Raw genomic sequence first — 11,981 nt, 5'->3', positions numbered from 1 at the left:
ATCTCCTTTTGGAGCCAGAAGGTGTTTTGCATTGAAAACCAGACCATTTGGACTAAGGCTCGAGTCCTCATCTTTTCTTTCCGTGGAGGCTGCATGGCGAAGAGAGCACTGAGGGTGGGACGTCCCACTCTGCCTGGCGGATGCACAGACCTCGCCATGCTTCAGGTTCACCTCGGGATGGAACTGGTAATAAAAGCCCTTCTGCCTCTCCACGTTGCTCGTGAGGATGGAAACTGTGACTATCCTAGTCTTGTATCAGAAAGTACCTTCCAACGAAAGTTGAACTAAAAGGTAGACGTATTCTTTTCAATGTTTGTCTCCCACCCCCAGTGAGTTAGCAACGTGCATGCTGTCCCCCAGCCTCAGACCCTCTGCCTCATGGGAAACATCCCACCCCTGCTGGAGCTCGGCCACCTGGAAGGACTGTCCCCAACACATGACAGATGTACACGTTTAGAGAGGGCACCTGCTTCCATAACAAGAGCGCCTCCCCAGGAGCCCACTGGTGCTTCCAGCACAAGACCGTCCAGAGCTCCTAGAGGATGATGGCGGGGTGGTGGGACGGACATTCTGATCCTACATGAGTCTGCTGTCTGACCCCCTCAGCAGACCCCAGCTGATCCAGCTCCGGCAAATAGTCCGGGCAGCCAGATGCCAGGAGTAGACACAAGTTGACAGAGGTTGCCATCGGCTCAGCCGAGCATCCATAACAAGAGAGATGTTCTAAAGGTCTAGGACTGTATAAACCGCATCTTCTATTTTCTCTCTTCTGGTGCTTTGACTCTGGGGCCTTGCTGATGCTGGAGGGCCGGCCCCTCCCAGGATGAGCCAATCCCTGGGGATAGTCAACAACTCGCCCCCAGCCGTGCTTTTCAACCAATCAATGCAGAGCTCATCCCAGCCACCTCCTTTGTTGGGCTTTCACACTCTGGGCGACAGTCCAACCCAGGGCCACGTGCCAGACACTGGGGACAGCCCCTTTGCCCCAGACCCCCCTGAAATTATTCAAACTAGCCAACCCTAAGCCTATCTACCCTGCCTCGCCCGTTCCTTCCACGGAAACCATGGTAAAGCTCCTGTCCACATCCCCTCCTCCACCTCCTGACCAACCCTTGTGCTTCCCCACGTGGCCCCTGAGGTGTGGCGTGTCCCTTCTCTCAGGAATGGTGAGTAATAAACTCTCTTTTCAATGGCAAAAAAAATCAGATTGTATACTTGACCACAAAAAAAAGTAAAAGAAAGCATCAAACAAAAATGAATGACAACGAACATGCAACTAATGCAAACATGTTTTAACAACAACAGAAAATCAAGTTCTGGATGATTTTAGTGGTGTACCAATGGAAATATTTAAGGGAAAAATAAAATTACTAATATTCACTATTGCACTAGTAATATTGCGTTATTAATATGACAAACTATTTCAGAAAACAGAAAAGCAGAATGCGTGTCCTAACTCATGCTATTTCACTAACATGACTTTAATATCACAACATAAAAAACTACACTAAGAAAGACACAGATATCAGCATCCCTCATTAACATACATTTTTGTCCCTGCAGGGTAGTTGTAAGTAAAGATCATTTAGGGTAATATTAGTGGTGTTCCCCTCTTTCCCAAGGTATCAAAGGAAGACAAATGGAAATAATGGACTTCCATCCCACCATGCAGTAACAATTTAATGCTCCTCTCCCTCCACCTGTGTGCCTGTGTGATGTCAGAGGAAACCTAGTAAAACAAGATTTAAACAAGATCCAAAGTCTCAAAGCATAATACCCCAAATGCCCAGGTGGCATTTGAAAATCACCTGTAAAAAGAAACAGGAAAATCACAACTTGAAAAGCACAATTCACAGATGTTGACACTGAGATAACACAAATGTTGGATTTATTTGACAAGGATTTTAAAACACCTACCATAAAATTGACTCAGTGAGCAATACCAAACAGTTGGAATAAAAAAAAAACATCAACCAATAAAGAAAACGTCTCTGTAAATAAATAGAACACAGAAAAACAACTATCTTTTTATGACTCAGTAGTATTCCATGGTGTATGTACACTACATCTTCTTCATGCTTTCACCTGGCAATGGGCACATAGGTTGTTTCCAAGTTTTGGCTGTTGTACATGATGCTGCAATGATTATAAAGGTGTATACATATTTTCAAATGAGCATTATTTTGCTCTTTGGAAAAATACCCAGGAGTGGAATAGCTAGATCATATGGTATTTCTAGTTTTAATTTTTGGAGGAAACTCCATATTGTTTTCCATAGTTGCTACACCAATTTATGTTCCCACCAGCAGTGTGTGAGGGTTCTCTTTTCTCCACATACTCTGTAGCACTTATTATTTTTTGTCTTTTTGACACTAGCTGTTCTGATAGATGTGAGGTGATATCTCATTGTGGTTTTGATTTGCAATTCCCTGATCATTAGTGATATTGAACATCTATTCATTCGACTGTTGACCATCCATATATTTTCTTTAGAAAAATGTTTAGTCTCTCTGCCCATTTTGTTAAAAGAGTTTTATTGTTGTTGCTGTTGTTGAGTGCTATGAGTTCTTTGTATATTTTCAATATTAACCCCTTAATGGATATATGATTTGCAAGTACCTTCTAATTGGTAGGTGGCCTTTTCATTTTCTTGATGGTTTCCTTTCCTCTGAAGAAGATTTTTAGTTTGATGTAGTCCCATTTGTTTACTTTTTCTTTTGCTTCCCTTGATTGAGGAGATATGTACAAAAAGATATTGTGAAGACTGTTGTCAAAGAGCATGTTGCTCATATTTTCTTCTAGGAGTTTTAGGGTTTTACTTTCAATTCTTTCTTCCATTTTGAGTTAATTTTAGTGCATGGCATAAAATAGCAGTCTTGTTTCATTCCTTTGCATATAACTCTGCAGTTTTTCCAACGCCATTTATTGAAGAGGCATTTCCTTATTGTATGTTCTTGGTTCCATTGTCAAAAATTAGCTTCCCATAAATGTTTTGGTTTATTTCTAGGCTCTCAGTTCTTGTCCATTGATCTGTCTGTCTGCTTTATTGCCACTCTCGTGGTGTTTTGATTGCCATAACTTTATACTATACTTTGAAATCAAGGAGTGTGATACCTCTACCTTTGTTCTTTCTTTTTTTCCAGAATTGCTTTGGATATTTGGAGTGTTGTTGTCCCATATGCATTTTATGATTATTTGTTTTATTTGCATGAAAAATTCATTGGAGGGCCAGACCCGTGGCCAAATGGTTAAGTCCACATGCTCCGCTTTGGCAGCCCAGGGTTCAGATCCTGGGCATGGACATGGCACCGCTCATCAACCCATGTTGAGGTGGCCTCCCATGTGCCACAACTAGAGGGACCACAACTAAAAAGTATACAGCTATATACTGGGGGGAGTTGGGGAGAAAAAGCAGGAAAAAAAGATTGACAACAGTTGCTAGTTCAGGTGCCAATCTTTAAAAAAATAATTCATTGGGATTTTGATAGGGATTGCATTGAATCTGTAGATTGCTTTAGGTAATATGGACATTTTAATTTTGGTAATTTTTCTAGTCCATGAGCAAGTAACATCTTTCCATTTCTTTCTGTCTTCAATTTCTTTCACCAATATTTTATAGTTTCCAGTGTGAATGTCTTTCACTTACTTGGTTACATTTCTTTTTAGATATTTTATTCCTTTGTTTGAAATTATAAATGGAGTTACATTCTTAATTTCTCTTTCTTCTAGTTTGTTGTTAGTGCATAGAAATGTAACTGATTTTTGTATGTTGATTTTGTAACCTGCAGCTTTACTTTATTTGTTTATTATTTCTAATAGTTTTTCTGGTGGATTCCTTAGGATTTTCTATATATAAAATCATACTGTTTTCAAATAGTGATACTGGTACATCTTTCTTTCCAATTTGGAAACTTTTTTTTTAATTTAATTGCTCTAGCTAAGACTTCCAATACTATGTTGAATAAGAGTGGTGAAAGTGGTCATCCTTTTTTTTTCCTATTCTTAGGGGGCTAGCTTTCAGTTTTTCACCCTTGAGTATGATGTTAGCTGTGGTTTTGTCATATACAGCTTTTACTTTGTTAAAGTACTTTTATTCTATGCCCATTTAATTGAGAGATTCTATAAATCAATGCTGAATCTGGTCAAATTCTTTTTGTGCATCTATTGAGATGATTGTAAGATTTTTATTCTTTATTTTGTTAATGTAGTTTATCATGTTGGTGGATTTATGAATTCTGAACCATCCTTACATCCCTGGAATAAATCCCACTTGATGGAATCTTGCCATTTTCAACAGCATGGATGGACCTTGAAGATATTATGCAAAGTGAAATATCAGATAAAGACAAATAGCACACGACTTAATTCATTTGTGTAGGATAAGAAAACATTAAAAAGTAAACACATAGATACAGAGAATAGACTGATAGTTACCAGAGGGGAAGCCGGGTTGAGAGGGCAAAGGGGGTAAAGGAATACATTTTCTATGATGATGAAACTGGACTTTTGGGGGCGAATATGATGTAGTCTATACACAATTTTAAATATAGTGAATGTACACCTAACATTTATATAATGTTATAAACCAATGTCACCTCAAAAAAGAAATAAAAATGAAATTAAAATTTTAGAACTGAAAAATATAAGATCAAAATAAAAATAAATAGTTGAATGGTTTAAATAGTAGAATGGAAAGGATGAAGGAATCAATGAACATGAAGATAAAGCAATAGAGTATACTTAAGCTGAAAAAGAGAAAAAAACTTAAGTCAATACAGACTCAGGGACCTACAGGACTAATACAGTCATGATCCACCTAACACTGTGGCTATGTTCTGAGAAGTGCATCGTTAGATACTTTTGTCATTGTCTGAACATCAAATAGTTTACTAAAGGGGAACAAAATTTGCCATCCCAAAATGTGTCTTTAACGTGAGGATGATTTTACATTGATTTAAAAAAAAAAAAAAACAACAAAACACTCAAAAAATATTTTCCTATTACCTCCCCTTCAAGTACCTAAAATAATTTAGATAGAAAAATGTGCCTCAGAAAGTGGGCTATCACCTTAGCATAACATGAACTCGGTGGTAGATACTGAGAAACTTGTTTGTTGGGCTGCCTTCTGTGTTCTTCTGTTTCTGTGTAGCCAAAAAAAAAATGACTATTTTGAATTGCTTGCTCCTTTTCACCTACCTGTGAATCGCCTTCCTTCCCTTTGAAGTCTCCAACTCTCCCAACCCCCAAAATCTTCTTTGGTCTTTAGCTGAGGATGGTATTTAAGGTAAGAGCTTTGGCCATTTTGGTGAGTTGTTTGATTTTCCTAGGTGTCTCCAATGTATAGATATTATAACTTTTTTTCTACACCCTCATACCAAAGCCAGACAAGGACCACACAAGGAAGGAAAATTGCAGGCTAATGTCACTGATAAACATAGATGCAAAAATTCTCAACAAAATATGGGCATCCCGAATACAGCAATAGATTAAGAGAATCTTACACCATGATAGATTGGGATTTGTACCAGGGACACAGGAAGGGTTCAACATCCACAAATAATTGTGCTACCACATTAAAAAAAGAGTAAAAAATCACATGATCATCTCAATAAATGCAGAGAAAGCATTTGACAATATCCAACATCCATTTATGATAAAAACTCTCAACAAAATGGGGATAGAAGCAAAGCAGTTCAACATGATAAAGGCCATATATAACAAACCAACAGCCAACATCATACTTAATGGGGGAAAACTGAACACCATCCCTCTGAGAACAGGGACAAGACAAGGGTGCCCACTCTGACCACTCTTATTCAACATACTACTGGAGGCTTTGGACAGAGCAATCGGACAAGAGAAAGGAATAAAAGGAATCCAAATAGGCAATGAAGATGTGAAACCCTGGCTGTGTGCAGACTACATGATTTTATATATAGAAAGCCCTAAAGAATCATCAGAAAACTATTAGAAATAATCAACAATTACAGAAAAGTTGCAGGGTACTAAATAAAGTTACAAAAATCACTTGCATTTCTATACTCTTTAATGATCTAACAGAAAGAGCTCTCAAGAACAGAAGCCCATTTACAATTGCAACAAAACAAAACAAAAATCTTAGAATGAATTTAACCAAGGAGGTGAAAGACCTATTTAATGAAAGTTATAAGATATTAGTAAAATAAAGTGATGTCATAAACAAATGGAAAGATATTGCATGCACATACATTGGAAGAATAAACATAGTTGAAATGTCCATACTACCCAAAGCAATCTACTTAGGTACATTGGGATTCAATCCAATCCTGATCAGAAACCCAATGACATTCTTCATGGAAATAGATCAAACAATCCTAAAATTCCTGTGGGGCAACAAAAGACTACAAATACCTAAAGCAATGTTGAAAAAAAGCATAGAGCTGTAGGCATCACAATCCCTTACTTCAAAGTATACTAGAAAGCTATAGTAATCAAAACAACATGTTACTTCACGAAAACAGACACACAGATCTATGGAACAGAATTGAAATCCCAGAAATAAAACTACACATCTATGGAGAGCTAATATTCGACAAAAGAGCTAAGAACATACAATGGAGAAAGGTCAGTCTCTTCAATAAATAGTTTTCGGAAAACTGGACAACCACATTTAAAAGGATGAAATTAGATCATTATCTTATGCCATTCACAAAAATAAACTCAAAAAGGATCAAAGACTTGAAGTTAAGACCAGAAACCATAAAACTTCCAGAAGCAAATATATGTAGTACACTCTTTGGCTTCAGTCTTAAAAGGATCTTTTCGAATACCATGTCTACTCAGACAAGGGAAACAAAAGAGAGAATAAACAAGTGGGACTTCATCAGACTAAAGAGCTTCTACAAGGCAAGGGAAAACAAGAACAAAACAAAAAGACAACCTATCAGTTTGGAGAAAATATTTGCAAATCGCATATCTGGCAAGGGATTAATCTCCCTAATATATAAAGAACTCACACAACTCAACAACAAAAAAACATACAACCCTATCAAAAAATGGGCAGAGGATATGAACAGACATTTTTGCAAAGAAGATATACAGATGGCCAACAGGCACATGAAAAGATGCTCACCATCACTGATCATCAGGGAAATTCAAATTGAAACTGCACTCTGATATCACCTTATATCCATTAGAATGGCTATAATCACCAAGACAAAAAATAGGAAATGTTGGAGAGCTCATGGAGAAAAAGGAACCCTCATACACTGCTGGCAGGAATGCAAACTGGTGCAGCCACTAGGGAAAATAGTATGGGAATTTCTCAAAAAATTAAAAATAGAAATAGCATATAAACCAGCTATCCCACTCTTGGATATTTATCCAAAGAACATGAAATCAACAATTCAAAAAGACATATGTACCCCTATGTTCACTGCAGCATTATTCACAGTCCCCAAGACGTGGAAGCAACCCAAGTGCCCATCAACTGATTATTGGATAAAGAAGATGTGGTATATATATACAATGGAATACTACTCAGCCATAAAAAGACAAAATCATCCCATTTGCAACAACATGGATGGACCTTGAGGGTATTATGTTAAGTTAAATAAGCCAGGCAGAGAAAGACAAACACTATATGATTTCAGTCCTATGTGGAAAATAAATAAACACATGGAAAAAGAGAACAGATTAGTGGTTACCAGGGGAAGGAGGTGGGGGAGTGGATATAGGGGTAAAGAGGCACATATATATGGGGACTGACAAATGATAATAATGTACAGCTGAAATTTCACAATGTTGTAAATGATCATAACCTCAATAAAATAAATTTTAAAATAATAATAATTTTAATTAACCCACAGGAAAGCAGTAAAATAAACAGAATCAACAAACAAAAACCAAACAAAAGTAGCAGACACAAGCTCTAACCTAATAATTACATTGAATTTAAGAGTCTGAAATACCAACTAAATTACACAGCCTGGTAGAATGGATTTAAAAAAGTGATCCAACTTTTTACATCTATAATAAATCCAGTTCAAATATAATGACACATAGAGGTTTAAAATATATACAACATATAATGTATGCACTCAACAACATAGCTGCCAAATATGTGAAGCAAAAACTGCTGAAACTGAATGGAGAAATAGACAAACAATACAGTTCGAACATCAAAAAACATCTCTCCTCTAAGGATGAGACCACTATACAAGAAACCAATAGTGATGTAGGAGAACTCACCATTGTCATAGGTAGATTTTCATCCTCTGCCTTCTTTTCCAGCCCCTAAAAGAAGACGTTGAAGTCCTAACATCTAGTATCTGTGCATGTGACCTTATTTAAAATTAATGTCTTCGCAGATGATCAAGTTTAGATAAGGTCATTAGGGTATGCCTAATTCAGTGTGACTCTTTTCTAATAAAAAGGGAAAATTTAGACACAGACTCAGGTGCACGCAAGGAGAATGTTATATGAAGACAAGGCAGAGATCAGGGTGATGCATATGTAAGTCAAAGAAGCCAAATATTGCCAGAAAACCACCAGAAGGTGAGAAAGATGTGTAACAGATTCTCTCTCAAAGCCTTCAGGAGAAATAAACTCTGCCCAGCACCTTCATCTCAGAATCCCAGCCTCCAGAACCATGAGACAATGGATTTTTGTTAGGTAAGCTACTCAACTTGGGGTACTTAGTTATAACAGCCCTAGGAAACTTATACAAACATCAAAAATATTTAATTTAAATTTATAGATCACTTCACCTACCAACAGCATAATGTGTATTCTTTTCACGTGCCCACTTAATATTAACTTTATCATATCCTAAGCTATAAAAAAAGAGAAAACCTGAACTTTTTTTGGTGAGGAAAGTTGTCCCTGAGCTGACATCCAATGCCAATCTTCCTCTTTTTGCTTGAGGAAGACTGTCCCCGACCTAACATCTGTGCCAGTCTTCCTCTAGTTTATATGTGGGATGCTGCCAGCATGGCTTCCTCAATGGTACATAGATCCATTCCCAGGATATGAACCCACAAACCCCAGGCTGCCAAAGCAAGCAGGTAAACGGAACCATCATGCCCACTGGGCAGGTCAGATCATGCAGAATTGTTCTCCAACTATAATAGAATCAAACTAGAAATTAATAAAACAAGACAACATGAAAACCTCAAAACATTGAACTATTATATTACTATATAAGTGGCAAGTCAAAGTCCAAAGAAATTTTTTTTAAAAACCTCAAATTGAAAGCAAGTGAAAATGCAACTTAACAACATTGTGGAATCAGTTAAAGAAATAGTGAAAGATAAATTTATAACACTAAAGGTATATATTAGAAAAGAGGAAAACTCTCAAATAACCTAAAAACACACCCTAATGTAGAAAAATAAGGGCAAAATAAGCTCAAAAAAAGCAGAAAGAAAGTAAAAGCAGGAATCAAAAATATAAAATGACAATACCAGAAATGAATCAGAGATATCACTACATAGCTTTCAGATGTCAAAAGAATCATAAATGCATACTGCAATAATCTTTGAAAATATAAATTAGACAACTTAGATAAAATTGATCAATCCTTCAAAACATTCACACTAATATAAAATAGGTAACCTGAATAGCTCTATAATTATTAAAAAACTGAATTCAAAATTAAATTCTTCCTCCCCCAAAACTCTTCAGTCCAAGATGGTTTCACTAGAAATTTCAATCAAATATTTAAAGAAAATTAACACTAATTCTACACAATCTTTTCCAGCAAAAAAATAGAAATGAAGGAATACTTCCCAGCTCATTTTGTGTAACCAATATTACCATAATACCAAAACCAGATCAATTAATATACAAATAATGCAATTCCTATCAAAACCAAAGAAAGATTTCTTCTAGATATAGAAAATATTATTCTAACATTTATATAAAAAGGCAAAGGATTATAATGGCTGAAATCATTTTGTAAAAGTACAGTAAAGTGGAAGGAATCACCACACCTGACTCAAAGCCTGCTGTATAGACGTAGTAATCCCAATGCCATGGTGTGGTGGAGGGGCCAACACATAGGTAAATGGAACAAAACAGAGAACCTAGACACATATCACATAAGAACAGAAACCTGATTTTTGACAAAAACGCAGTAGAAAAATGGCAGTTTTTCAACACATGAAACTTAGCACTTAGTTATTAATATTAAAAAATGAAATTAGACTTAAATATCATGCCTAATACAAAAACTGACTCAAAATAAGGCTGGTCCAGGTGGCCTAGAGGTTAGGTTTGTTGTGCTTTATTTCAGTGGCCTGAATTTAGTTTCCAGGCTCAGAACTACACCATTTGTCTGTCAGAGGCTAAGCTGTGGCAGCAGCTCAAATACAAAAAGAGAGAGATGGGCTGCAGATGTTAGCTCAGGCTGAATCTTCCTCAGCAAAACCCATAAATAAATATCAAAAGATATTATAGATTTGAATGTGAAACAAAATTATAGAACATCCAGAAGAAAACAGAAAAGCTCAAACTCATAGAGAAGAAATCTTAAATATAATACCATAAGGATGACTCATACAGAAAAATAATGGATAAATTGGCATTTACACATGTATTCATAGCAAAATTTTTTTCAGCTCAAATCCTAGAAACAGCCCAAATATCTATCATCAGGTGGATACACAAATTGAGGTTTATCTATACAATGAAATAATTTTTAGCCATAATAGGAACAATTTTTGATAGATTCAATAAAATATATCAGTGAAATAGTGCAAAAAAATAATGAAAGGCTTACTAGTTAGAAAGGTGTAAGTAAATTTTTATTATTTTATTCTTTTTATTGTTATTATTTACTATGTTTATTAATGGAAGACATAATTATCTACATTAAATAACCTTTGTGATTTTAGTGGTTTCAATATTAAAATTTAGTACTCAAAATAGATTGTTTTACAGATTAGCAGTAAAAAATAGAAAATTAAATTTTAATTATATCATTTATAATTTAATCACCAATATATAAAATACTTACGAGTAATTTTTTTACAAGCTGTACATAATCACTATGCTAAAACAGTACAAAAAAATTGCTGATAGACTTTTAAGAGAACCATGCATTGGAAGAGAATTTCAATTTAACCATAATCAATGTATATACTTGACACATCACAGTCTTAATCTCAGTATACTACTTTTAACAGAAATCAACAAAGTGAGTTTCATATTTGTTTTACACACACTCAGCAACTCCATCACGAAAATTAGTTTTTTCAACAAATGATGAAATAATGACAGTATAGTCAGATGGAAAGTTGAACCTTTACCTAATATACACAAAATTTAATTTGAGGTGAATCATGCAGCTAAATCCAAGAGTTCAACTGTAAACCTTTTGTAAAAGAATAGGAGAATAACCTAGAGTAAGAATATATTGCATAAACAGTTAACAGAAAATAGAACCATAAAAAGGTGATAAATTCATCTTTATTAGTATTTTAAAAAATTATAATCATCAAAAATTCCAATAGGCCGTAGCCTGGAAGAAAAATTTTTTCAGTGCAAATACCTGAGAAAGAATCTACTTTGAGAATATAGAAATAAACTTTTCAAACTTAACGGAAGACAAACTGTTGTATGAAAAAATGGGTGAATGTCTTAGAAAGTCACTTAACCAATGAGATGAAGATATATGGATTGCCAGAAACCAAATGTAAAACATACTTTACACCGTTAGTCATTGGGGAGATACAAATTGAAACCATATTGAGACATCAGTCTGCATCAATACTGAGTCTATTACAAAAAAAAAGATAAAAAGATTGTCAAAATGTGGAACAACAAGGGCTTTCATGAATTTCTTTGATAAAGTTAAATATACAACCACTTTGAGAAATATTTCCCAATTTATTATAAAGTTAAATATATTCTTCCCTGTTGAGGAAGCAATATTACTCCTAGATATCCAAGAAAAATTAAATGAAAACATGTCCACGAACTAACTACAAAAAAATCTTCAT

This window comes from Equus caballus, chromosome 3 (assembly GCF_041296265.1).
Source record: "Equus caballus isolate H_3958 breed thoroughbred chromosome 3, TB-T2T, whole genome shotgun sequence".
NCBI classification, from domain to species: domain Eukaryota; kingdom Metazoa; phylum Chordata; class Mammalia; order Perissodactyla; family Equidae; genus Equus; species Equus caballus.
The sequence above is the reverse complement of the archived record's forward strand: the minus strand, read 5'-3'. Positions refer to the sequence as shown.